This window comes from Chanodichthys erythropterus, chromosome 12 (genome assembly GCF_024489055.1).
Source record: "Chanodichthys erythropterus isolate Z2021 chromosome 12, ASM2448905v1, whole genome shotgun sequence".
NCBI lineage: Eukaryota > Metazoa > Chordata > Actinopteri > Cypriniformes > Xenocyprididae > Chanodichthys > Chanodichthys erythropterus.
The window spans coordinates 25,355,392-25,364,371 of record NC_090232.1 but is presented as its reverse complement, the minus strand read 5'-3'; the positions used below and the strand labels follow the sequence as shown (position 1 = coordinate 25,364,371).

The 8,980-nt window shown below is 38.2% G+C and overlaps 1 long non-coding RNA gene across 1 annotated transcript; it reads left to right on the top strand.

The window, feature by feature from the left end:
• Positions 1 to 5,310: 5,310 nt before the first annotated feature.
• LOC137032646 (uncharacterized) lies at positions 5,311 to 8,275 on the top strand. The gene is made up of 5 exons (XR_010896733.1): positions 5,311 to 5,465; positions 6,098 to 6,256; positions 6,406 to 6,457; positions 6,564 to 6,601; positions 7,469 to 8,275. It is a non-coding gene; the product is annotated as an uncharacterized lncRNA (long non-coding RNA).
• Positions 8,276 to 8,980: the final 705 nt, after the last annotated feature.

Genomic DNA, 8,980 nt, shown 5'->3' with positions numbered 1-8,980 from the left:
TTTGAGATGTTAAATCGCAAAGATCTTGAGTTTTAGTCCGTGGTGACTGACAAAGTCTGATGTTTCGCCATGTAAGGTGAATCACTTTTTTGAGGGCCGAAACATACTCGAAAACTCATGAAACTTTGCAGATGCGTCAGAAGTGGTGAAAATTTACGTCTGATATGGGTTTCAGAATTAAGTGTGGCAAAATGGCTCGATAGCGCCACCTACAAAATTTCAACGAAGTGCCCCTGACACTACGTTTCACGTACAGGTATGAAATTTGGTACACACATCTAACAGCCCAATACTTACAAAAAAGTCTCTTGGAGTGAAATCTGAAAACCAACAGGAAGTGAGATATTTTTAATTTTCTTTGCAAAATTTGGGCAGTTTTTGCCTTTTCCAGGCGTTGTACTTTAACAAACTCTTCCTAGAGCTTTAATCAGATCAACATCATATTTGGTCAGTCTAATCTAAAGGCCTTTGAGACATTAAATTGCGAAGATCTAGAGTTTTCGCTGAAGGGCGTGTCCGTGGCGGCCTGGCAAATTTCGACGTTTCGCAATGAAACAGGAAGTTGTTGTAACTCGGGCATACAATGTCTGATCTGCCCCAAACTTCACATGTTTTATTAGAGTCCTGACCTGAAGACATCTATATGACAATATTCAGTTACAGTCATAGCGCCACCTGGGGGCAACAGGAAATGACATGTTTTACACTGTGATTAACTCCTCATAGAGATTAAACCAAATGAACATCATATATGGCCAGTCTAATCTTAACGCCTTTGAGATGTTAAATCGCAAAGATCTTGAGTTTTAGTCCGTGGTGACTGACAAAGTCTGATGTTTCGCCATGTAAGGTGAATCACTTTTTTGAGGGCCGAAACATACTCGAAAACTCATGAAACTTTGCAGATGCGTCAGAAGTGGTGAAAATTTACGTCTGATATGGGTTTCAGAATTAAGTGTGGCAAAATGGCTCGATAGCGCCACCTACAAAATTTCAACGAAGTGCCCCTGACACTACGTTTCACGTACAGGTATGAAATTTGGTACACACATCTAACAGCCCAATACTTACAAAAAAGTCTCGGCCTGGCAAATTTCGATGTTTTGCCATGAAACAGGAAGTTATTGTAACTCGGGCAAACAATGTCTGATCTACCCCAAACTTCACATGTTTTATTAGAGTCCTGGCCTGAAGACATCTATATGCCAATATTCAGTTACAGTCATAGCGCCACCTGGGGGCAACAGAAAATTACATGTTTTACACTGTGATTAACTCCTCCTAGAGATTTAATCAGATCAATTTCATTTTTTGTCAGTCTAATCTAAAGGCCTTTGTGACATTAAATTGCGAAGATTTACAGTTTTCGTTGAAGGGCGTGTCCGTGGCGGCATGACAAAGTCTGTTGTTCCGCCATGAAAAAGGAAGCCGTTGTAACTCAGGCATACTATGTCCGATCTGCTCCAAATGTGTGATAAGAGTCCTGGCCTGAACATATCTATATGCCAATATTCCGTTAGTCATAGCGCCACCTGCTGGCAACAGGAAATGGCATGCTTTACACTGTAATTCCCTCCCAGAACCACAAATTTAATATGCCACAAAGTACCAAACATACTAGAAACACGTTAAATCATGAAACACTTGGCTAAGTGTTAATGTATGCGATAAACGCCATGAAACAGGAAGTTGTTGTAGCTCAGGCATATGATGTCCGATCTGCTCCAAACTTCACGTGTTTGATAACAGTCCGGGTCTGAACACATCTATATCGCAATATTTGGTTATGGTCAAAGCGCCACCTGTTGGCAGCAGGAAGTGTGGCAATTCGAAATGACTTAATGGCATAATTCTCCTGTATTCATTCGCTTACATGCATGTCGACCACTGTTCTCTGTTTTCCTAAGGCCAATGGGTGGCGGTGAGCCCGGGTGCGAGGGCCCTTTCATCGCTGCTTGCAGCTTTAATATATTTTATATTTGAGATGATTCAGTTGCTTTTAATTCTTATATACTGAGAAAATGCAAAGTGATACTAAGCATATAGACTCATTCAAATGTCTTTAATACTTGAACGTGACTACAACACTAATACTTTCTCGTGTAAGTCAGGCTGCTGTGGAAACAGCAGTGCAGGCCTCTGTTTACCTTAAAGGCACTGTGATCAACAGATGGAATGTTTTAGAAAGTAGCAGTGATTGTTGAAAGCAGTGAAAGTAGCAGAATTGTTACTATAGTGTCATAACTGTTGAAAATACATTATGTAGCCAAATTAACCACTGCTTATTACATACAGTACACTCATGTAAAGTGATATATACCAGTGGTAGCGAACTCTGGTCCTGGAGAGCCACAGTCCTGCAGAGTTCAACTCCAACCCTGATAAAAAGTCACTTGTCTGTAGCTTTCTAGTAACCCTTCAGACCTTGATTAGCTTGTTCAGCTGTGTTTGATTGGGGTTGAAGTAAAACTCTGCAGGACTGTATCTCTCCAGGACCGACGTTCGCCACCCCTGCTATACTATATCTCAACTGCCTGATTTTTTTTTATTTTGTCGCAAAATGTAATTATATTATCACTCAGCTCTATTAAAAGTTGGAATTATAAGTAAATCGTCTAAATGCGACTATAAGGCAAATTATAAGCATTAAGAAATTATATTATTACAATTATATTACAATATTATTATAGAATTTATATTACTATATATACTATATTACATTAAGAAATTTTAAACATTAACATAATGATTTTTCTGTAAAACTACTTTGAAACAATGTGTATTGTGAAAAGATTTCATTATGACTTGACACTTTTGTTAGTTACTTTATTCTAATTAATAAGAATTATTTATCTATTTCCCACCTACACAGTCTTTTTTGTCTACTATGGAACTGTTGAATCTGCTAATTTAAAATAATATGACATCTGAAGGGTTAAAACATTCCCTTCTGAGGTCCTTCTCCAATGCACTCTTTATTAGTAGCCAGCATCCCAAAGGCTCAACTTCATTTGTCTGTCTGAGCAAAGCACTGAGACATGAAAGATCACTGAACCACAATTCTATGTGCAACGGCTTGTGAAAAGCTAAATGGCCTCCCATTGGCTTTAGTCGAGACACACCGGAACGATCAATGGGCCAGCCAGGCTGTAGCTTTCTGCTGAGGTCACACAGTGGGGCAGCTTTGAGGCTGTGCCTCAACAGATGTCAGTAACATTAAGGCAGACAGTTGGGAGAGAGGAGGCTTGATACTGCATTCCATATCAAAGGACTATCAGGCCTGATGATATTCAGATATTTACAGTTTAAGTTAACCATACATTTCATAACATTCACTTTGGCACTATATAGTACACTGTTATTCTTCTGCAAGAGTGCAATAGTGCCTGTTCACTTTTTCAGCAGAAGTATTTTTTCTCCATAAGGACTTTTAAAAAGTCATTGTTACAAGAGTTACAGGTCATGAACCAAACCAACCAGCTATGAGGTGAATCACAACATTGATTTGAAGCAGAACAGTATTTGAATATCAGACAAAAAGACAAAGGTACAAGACAGTGTACTTAAAGGATTAGTTCACTTTAAAATGAAAATTACCCTAAGCTTTACTCACCCTCAAGCCATCCTAGGTGTACATGGCTTTCTTCTTTCTGATGAACACAATCGGAATTATATTAATAAATATCCTGATGCATCCAAGCCTTATAATGGCAGTGAAACAACGAGTATGAAGCTGAAGAAAGTGCTTCCATCCATCATAAACGTGTACTTCTCACGGCTCCGGAGGGTTAATAAAGGCCCTCTGAAGCAAAGCGATGAGTTTGTGCAAGAAAAATATCCATATTTAACAAGTTATAAAGTAAAATATCTAGCTTCCTGCAGACCGCCTTCCGTGGTCAACTTCCGTGGACCTCACTTACACTACTCCTACGCCTTCCGTATTCAAACGTTACTGACGTGGCATTATGCTTCCTTTTCCACATACACACTCTCTCACACATGAGTTGCACTACAAAGCTAAATTGTAGTTCAAGTAAATGTCATTATAGCTGCTGACTCCAGACTTCTGATGGGGTTCTGAGAACTAACAAGTGCTTTTACTGATAATCTTGAGGAGATGCAGTGATGAAGCTGCTGGTAATGGGGTGGGAATGAGAGAGACAGACATGCACTGGATTGCCCACACACACTCTTGGCCTGAAGTTTCGAGGCTCCATAATTGGTCAGTCTCTCACCACAGTAATGGCTTTGATTCTGCTAAAGCAACATTATTGATTAGTATTCCTAGAGTCAGTACATCAGTTGAATCTATATATCATTGTCCATTCCACAGCTGCTGCACTGATTTATGTTACACTGGCATAACTTAAGAAAGAACACTCTGCTTGTGATATATCAGCAATAATCCTTAATTTTTTCCCTCACACATCACTACAGTATGATACCTGAAAGCACTCTGCAGCACTCCTGTTCCTGGCAATGTCAGTTGCTTGGCTGACATGTGGTATTAAATGTACACACTATGAAGCTGCAGATGTCAATGATGTCATGACAACAATCACTGGCTGATGTGTCACCCCAAGGACATGCACAATCCTATAGCTTCACTAGTGATGAGTTGATATTTGAAGGCAGGCCAGACAAAGGGGGGAAATGACAATTTTGCATATTTAAAGTTGCTAAGAATTGAAATAGTGACAAATCTTTTCCTTCATATTGTGACATACATCCGAGTCTAACGGTCCGGATCACTTATGCTGCGTTCACACCGAACGCGTCTGGGGCGTCTGAGGCGTCTGATTTACATGTTTACAAGTCAATGCAAACGCGCGTCTAGAGGTCCTGCGGCGCGAATCATGCGTCTAGCGCGGCGCAAATCGAGCGTTCACGCGGCTGACGCGCGAATTGAGCGTCTGACGCCCAAACGCCCGAGTTGAAAAATCTGAACTTTGGCGTAAATTCGCGGCGCGTTAACCAATCAGGGACTCTGCTTTGGTAGTGTTTATGATGTGATCAGTGATGCCGGAGACCAGAACAAAGATGTCGCTGTGTGTGGCCACCCTGAGCTCTATGTGTCATTATATTTTTATCGAGACAGGAATAAAAAGGACCTTGGCTGGAAGAGAATAAGCGAAGAAATCGGACAATATGGTTAGTTGTAAAACTTTTTGCATGATTTTAGCCGTTGATACTAGCCCACCTTCTAACTAGCAAAAGTCGGCCAGCATAACCGAGTTAAATTGCCGCTACAGGTTTCCAACTGACGAGATTATGTGTTTATTCAGAGGATCTGTGCAATAATAACCAACTGCAGAACCGCAGAACCATACGTCATGACAGTCTGAGGACGACAGCGCCAGACTAACAGCCTGAGGGCGGAAGTGGGCGGAGTAATAGTCTCACGTTGGATGTGGGCGGAGTTGACGACAAACAAGCAAACAATCATGGCGGAAGAAGCGAACACGGTAAAAAGTTTCTTTGTGTTGTGCTTTTAATCGATCACGTTTATGTGTTGTGTATTTATTCGATCGTTAACACTTAACATGACTCAGATATTTTGTAAATGGGCTTCAAAGTCACTTTATCACGTCTTTTGATATTTTACAAATCGTCTCACGTTGCTTGCGCCCAGGTGAATAAATACTATAGTCATTTATAGTAAATACTATAGTGTTTTTGAACCATACTATAGTACTATAAATACTTGAATTAATTTATTGTGGTAATTCTATAGTTGCTGTGATAATATGGCAGCTATAATAATATAAACAAATTACTTTACCCAATATTGTACTAAGTTTTCTACAATTTTAGGGTATATTATACTACAATATACACTACAGTTTACTGTAGTAAAAACTAAAGTATACTATTTATACTAGTTTATCAGTTCACTATAGTTAATATTATAGTATTATGTAGCATTCATTAGTGTTGTAAATACAGTATGGTTCAAAAACACTATAGTATTTACTATAGTATTTTTTCACCTGGGTGTTTACATATTCATGGTTTGTTATTTTACTTGTTGTTGGTACTGTATTTTATTTAATTGGTTACATTTTACAATACTGATCAGTGTTTTTGTGGATTTTAGAGGCATATTAGTATCGGGAGATGCTCCGCTTTACTTCATTTACAGCGATGCAAAACGTGCTGCAACAACTTCCACTGCCCAGTGCTCTTAAACCGACCAGACGGCACAGGTTGAATGCACAGCTTCAAATTCACTTAAAAAAAACTGTCGTTCATGGAGGTATGAACGTTTCTTTTGTATTCTGAATTTAAAATGTTGTTTTTGCAATGAAGTAAGTAGTAATTTTGACTTTAGAAGAATGAAACTTGTTTCTTTTATGCAATTTTTATGGTTATATATCTAAGTTTTTCTTTGATTTTGCAATGCAGTAAATTGACAAGCAGAATCACCCCAGAACAAGAGAAGCTGATCAAAAACAAGGTTAGTTTTATAAGACTTTCATAAACACATAAGCTACTTATACAGATGGTGTGTTATATCTGTCACATCTTTTCAGGAATAACTTAATAATATTCTATTGTTTTAGAAACAGTTGACCGGCTGTGTGGGATCTTCATGTTAATGGTAAGCAAAAAAAAAGGAAAAGTTAAAAGTTTTTAAAAATGTATGAACTTCTCTTTTCATTAGAATGAAAAACATATATGAGGGCTTTTCATACTTTAAATAGTTAACCCTGGGTGATTGTTAACCCCAGGTAAACAGAATCCTGGGTTATCTTGATTCACGTTTCACACTGATCATCATTTACCTGAGGTTAACAATTAATCCTGAGTATTCATATGCACTGTACATTACTAAACCCTGGTTAACATCCTTATTTGCAGTGTCAGTGTCACTGATTGGATGAACAAAGCACACAATATGTTTTCATAAATGCTTAGGCATTGCACATCCTCATTACATATAGTCAACTTCCTCATTACATATAGATCAAGTTTATCCTGAATGAACATTTCAGACTATAAAAGAATTAAACAGTATTTTCTGCTCTGCAATTGTTGCATTTTCTGTCAGCATTTGTTTTTTTTTTTTTTTCTTTCCAATGCTGAATTTTCTATTTATATACAATGCACAGTGTTTCTGTGACTGTCAAAAGCATGTAAATATACAAGCAATATGTGGAGCGTTACTTTACCCACGGTTAAAAGTGGTGTTTAGGACGACGATAACCCGGGGTTAAATGTAGCGTGAAAAGCCATGTGAATTGCTTGCCTTTTAAAAAAAAAAAAAAAAAAAAAATTATACTGAACATAACTGATTAATTTCATTGGTGACAGAGTATGATTTAAGTCTTCAATATATAAACATGAGAAAAACAGAATGTCAAAACTTTATTATACATGCTGTGCTGCATCCTGACTACAACACAAAGTGTTGTTAAATACACTTTTAACATCTCATCCCATTTGTTTATACCCTTCTCTCATGAAGGAACCACGGATCACAGAAGACTTCTGCGCTGCACAACAATCAAAGGTCTTTACGGGTTTAGTGGAAGAGCTGTGCTTTCTGATATTGAAAGAAAAAGACCAGGAACAAGAACTTTCACAGGCTGAAACAGATGATGACAGACAACTGGCCAAAGAGCCTTTAGTGTTTTGCTTTCAAATTAAGGATGATATGGACATTTTACAAAAAAAGTTTATTTTTTTAGATTTAATTTGTCATCATGTACCTGCTGTTCAATCTACACTCAATTTAGTTTGATTTTGTATTTTTTTAGAGCAAAGCACAGCTAGTGGCTATATAATGCTTTTGCTCTTACATTTTAGTACATTTTATTAAAATTAAATAAATATCTTTTGTTTTTGGGTTTGATGGATCTGAATGTGTTTAATTCATGCATTCTAGTGTACAACCGTGTAATGCGTATTATATATTATGAAAAACAATGATTCATTCTGAAATGCTTAAGTAAAATATTTTATGACAAATTAATAAATGTTTATCGATTTTAGTGTTTAAGCTTTGTTGTGTTCAATTTATATTCAGTTAATCATTTAAGACATAAAACAAATTTATGAACTTTTAAAATATTAAAAGGTTACAAGGGGATTTTAATACACACATAGGCTATATATATATATCTTAACGTGATTGTGTATATGATTAAGCTATTAACACAATGTGAATCTATATCTATAATTTCAGTTAGATCGTTTTAATACAATATTTCACATTAACATGGTTTTAAACTTTAAAATGCTCCAAATGGAGCGATGCCTACGGAGATAAATTGGCTCCGCCCACTTCCGCCCTCAGGCTGTTAGTCTGGCACTGTCGTCCTCAGACTGTCATGACGTATGGTTCTGTGGTTCTGCAGTTAGTCCTATCTCGATCTGTGCAGAAAGAGATGAAAGCCCCTCCCATGACGCGAATTCGCGTCTGAACACACTTTGTTTAGACGCGCGAATTGAGCGAATTTTACGCGCGTCTGAAGCGTCTGACTTCAAAATGTTCAATCGTCCAACTAAACGCGTCTGGCGCGAATTTGACGCCCCAGACGCGTTCGGTGTGAACGCAGCATTACACTACTCCTACGCCTTCCGTATTCAAACGTTACTGACGTCCCAGCTAACAAAAAAAGGTCCCCAGGACGTCCCCTGAATGGCCTCTGCGAACGTCCCCCGAACGTCCATGTGTAGGGTCCTCTGGCTGTCCCGGGGACGTCCGCAAAGACGTCCTCCGGACGTTCACGGGGACGTTCACAGGACGTTCAGCGGCCATTCGGGACGTTTCGATTAAGTCCTCTTATTGTTTTTTATTTTACTTCTAGGTTAACAAAAGAACACAAACACGTTGTAAGGAGAAAAATACATTTATTTATTTATAATAAATGAGCAGTTTCATAATTGTTGTGCTCTTTCCGTGTGTGTGTGTGTGTGTGTGTGTGTGTGTGTTATGCATAGACTGTAAAAAAAGATGGACGACGCGACGTCGCTT